Below are 4,073 nucleotides of genomic sequence, written 5' to 3'. Positions count from 1 at the left end.
GAAAGCAGCTATCAAATTCCCCCTCATTCTTCTCTTCTGCAGACTAAATAACCCCAGTTCCCTCAGCCTCTCCTTATAAGTCATGTGTTCCAGCCCCTAATCATTTTTGTTGCCCTCCGCTGGACTCTTTCCAATTTTTTCACATCCTTCTTGTAGCGCGGGGCCCAAAACTGGACACAGTACTCCAGATGAGGCCTCAATGTTGAATTGCACTTCATTAGTTCCCTGAGATGGAAGACATTCCCACCGCCAAGCGGCAGCCAAAGCCAATGCCTTTAGCCCACAGGGCAGGGACTTGGCCCAGCTTTTTGGACCCATAACACAACAGAGAGAGGGGAGTCAGTTGGGTTAAACAAGCCAGAGCCACTCAGAAAGCAGCTAAAAGGAGGAATGTCCTGAGCTTGGGAAGTGCAAGGATTGCTCCTGCCAGCTTCACAGGGTTAATCCAGAGTGAAACTGCAGGTGGAGTTTCAGAAAGAGGAGTGAGTCCTTGGGGAGGGAAAGGATAGCTGGCAACCAAACCCTGAGTGCACAAAAGAATCTGCACGCTCTTTAATTTTCCAGTCGAGTGGGACTGAGCAAAAGACGGCACAAGGGTTTCAGCAGCACGTTCACAGCAAGAGCCATCAAAGGGTATCACAGCCCTTCCATGGGTCTCCACCCCGGTAGCACATCTGCCTTGCCCCTGCTGCCACCCCCACCCATGCAGTGATAGTCTGCTCACTGCATGTGTCCCCACACTAGCATAGTAGCTGATCCTCAGGAAGGATAGCAGCCTAGCAGAGCTACTCTTTAGCCAGGGCTGCGGTGCTGTGGGTCCCAGGTGAAAACCCCACTGGTGACGCATACGGGGAGGTGTGGGGGGCATGACATTGGACATTCTGTTGGTGCAGTGCCAGCTAGTTAGCACCTCAGGCTCCTGTTCTCTGCTCTGGTCCTTCACCCCCTTCACAACTGCCCCACCCCAACAACTATTCAGGAAAGAAGGGGTTAAATGTGTGATTTAACCAAGCACTCCCTCCAAACAGGGGCCTCTCCCCAGAGCTGTGCAGGTTCCTTGGATGCCGGTGAGACAGCAGTGGAGGAAAAGGAAGAGGGTGAACTGGCATCACCCCCAAAAGGAAAATGAAATGCAAGCCAGTGGGGCACCTTCCCTGAGATACTGGAGACAGACGCCCGCCGCAAGTCCTGCCGTTGAAATCGTTAAAAATGGGAACAGTATGAGTCAATCAGCTCCCACCCCAAACATGGCCCTAGGAGCTTTGCTGCTGACTAAGGCTACGTCTACACTATGGGGACTATAGCAACACAGCTCCATCGCCGCAGCAATGCCAGCACACACCCGCAGTGTCAATGCAGCCTACAGACGGAAGGGGCTTTTCCATTGGCATAGGAACACCACCTACCCGAGTGATGGTAGCTAGCCTGATGAAAAACTGCTTCTGTCACCCCAGCTGTGTCAACACCGGGGGTGCAGTCAGCACAGCCATGGCGCTCACAAGCTCTGGAGCTATGCTGACCTAAATTTTCAGTGGAGCCCAGGTCCAAAGCCCAAGTCATTGCGAGTTACGAAGCCCCCACAGCTAGTAAACCTACCCCTGGGCTACACCTGCAAAGCCATCCCCAGCCCACGAAAACCCCAGGGACACTGCAAACTTGGTTCTTTCCCATTATAACCCACTGAGCTAACCCATGGCCTCTGCCCCAAAGCGACACGCAGATACAGACCTGCCACTGCAGCAGGGGACAATCAAGAGCAGAAGTCAAGTGCTGCAACTGGCCTTTGAAACAGCCACTTCTCTGAGGGGGCTTCACAGGACGTGGAGGGTGCCAAGCAACCACCTCCCCAGGATCCCCCCACCCCATCCTTAGCTAAAGTTAACTCAGTGTTTGTCAAAGAGACCATGCAGAGCCAAGACCTTTGCTTACCCACTGGATGGGTACAGCCTGCGCAGCAATAGTGCAAGTTTCCACACCCAATGCCACCTGTCTATGGCGCTATCCTCACCATAGGATCTAGGTGCTTACCCGCATGCCTCAGGCATAGCTAGACCACCAACTCATTTCACACAGGCCCATTTCACACCCCACATTGGCGAGAATCCAGGCAAAAGGCCCCATATCCTTCCAACTGCTCCCTCAGCCTGCTGGGCCCTTGGGGGGGCCCAACTACCACAAAATCCAACCCTCCTGCCTAGGAAAAGCCTTGGCTCTGTGAGGGCCTGCATGGGACGGGGCTGGGGGGCATCACAGGGGGAGAGGGCAACGGGAAGCCCAGAGTAACATTAGGAACAATAATTAATCCAGTTTGAAGAGAACCTGGGACCTATTGCACCCAGGCGCTCTTCTGCCTCATTTACAATCCCAGCAGCCCCAGGGGTTGAACGACAAGCAGAGATGGCCAGTGGAGTTCTGCCTGCAAATATGGGCCAGGGCTTTGCACCCGAAAGCAAAGGAACTCATCCAGGGGCAGGACCAGCTGAGCTGCAGTGCTAAGGGGCAGGGACTCCAGTGTGAGCCAGGAGCTTGAAATCGAGCCCTGGGTCCAAAACCTGAACAAAAAGACATTAAGTGTCTATCTTAGCTGTGATCCGCCAGCTCAGGACCTACGCCCACAGGGCAGCTCTGCTAAAAACACAAGGGGAAATGCTCATTAGTACAGGGAGCGAAGGGACTAGCCACAATGCACCCGTGCACTGTGGAACAAAGGCAGAAGGGCAGGCAGGAGCTCAGACCCGGGGTGGTGGGATGGGAGAGAGGGGGATGGGCAGGCCGGAATTCAGACCCGGGGGATGGGGGGACGATGGTAGGGAGGAGAAGAGAGGGGGATGGGCAGGTGGGAGCTCAGACCTGGGGTGGGAAGAGGCACAAGGAGAAGGGGAGGCCGGAGTTCAGACACGCACCCTTTTCTTTGGTAGGTGAACGCCCGCAGTCTGGTTCATGATCACCAGGGCAGGGTAGAAGGGCAGTGCCAGGCAGAAATACCAAGCTACCCCTTTGATCTGTGCCTGGAACCAGTCAGAGCAAATCCCGAGGACTACAGTGAAGGTGGCCAGCAGACACACAACCAGGCCACATGTGACATGGTACAGCCTCAGCCGTGCCACAAAGGAGATCCTCAGCAGCTGGGGGAAGCGCAGGCTAAGTCCGCACAGAGCCTGCCCGCAGGTGGCAGCCAGAGTCAGGACTCCCAGGAGGCTATGTCAGGAAACCAAGTGTGGGAGCTCGCTCCGATTCTTGATGGAGATGATGAAGGCCAGGCCCAGCGTGGCAGCCACAACCACTAGCGTCTGCGCGGTCCAGTGCAGCCACACTTTCACCTGGTGGGAGCAAAGGCAGAACGGCAAGTTCTCGGGCGAGAAGAGCAGGATGGCTTCGGGTAGGCAGAGGCAGAACGCTATTGAGAACCAGGGTGCTAGGAAATGATTGTAGATGAACATAAAGGCAACTAACTCCTTGCTTCCAGGCAGGGGATTTTGTTGTTAAAGAATGAACGGGAGGCAATTGCCTACTCTTGGCCTGCCTGTCCATAGTAATGAAGGGATGTAGGTGACCATGACTGGTCAAATCAATTGGTAACTTGGGACTGACTCAGCTTGCAGAAAGATCTGAAAGGATTCCTGCTTTTCATCTCATTGCCTGGGAATGTGGAGTCCTTTTTTATTTCGGCCCAGCCACCAGAGTGTCCTGGGAACATATTGTCACTGTGTTAGTCACTGAATAGTCATATACGAAAAGACAATTTCACATGCTGAGACCCTGAGGGCAAACAAGCATCCGACACACCAATGGCTCATTCATCATTCTTTTGTCAGGCTACTCAGGCAACTAGAGAACAGCAAAGAGAACACTGGCTGGATCTGAGGTGTGATGTTGCACTCCATATGATTTTACGAAAATATGCTAATGAGAGTGAATATAATGTAACTGGAATATGCTTCATGCAAAAGGTCTCTTGTAAGGTATCATTACAAAGCTTATAATCTACTGAGGGTGGTCATCCTATTTGTATAAATGTATCATTCTTGTATCTGAAACAGGAAATATGAAATATAACTGAGGTCCTATTGTAA

General features: G+C 53.0%; 1 pseudogene; it reads right to left on the bottom strand.

The window, feature by feature from the left end:
- Window positions 1–337: 337 nt before the first annotated feature.
- LOC101933280 (probable transmembrane reductase CYB561D1) lies at window positions 338–3,440 on the bottom strand (annotated as a pseudogene).
- Window positions 3,441–4,073: the final 633 nt, after the last annotated feature.

The sequence above is a fragment of the Chrysemys picta genome, chromosome 3 (assembly GCF_011386835.1).
Source record: "Chrysemys picta bellii isolate R12L10 chromosome 3, ASM1138683v2, whole genome shotgun sequence".
Classification (NCBI taxonomy): domain Eukaryota; kingdom Metazoa; phylum Chordata; order Testudines; family Emydidae; genus Chrysemys; species Chrysemys picta.
Note: the sequence above shows the minus strand (reverse complement) of the source record. Positions and strands in the feature narration are given on the sequence as shown.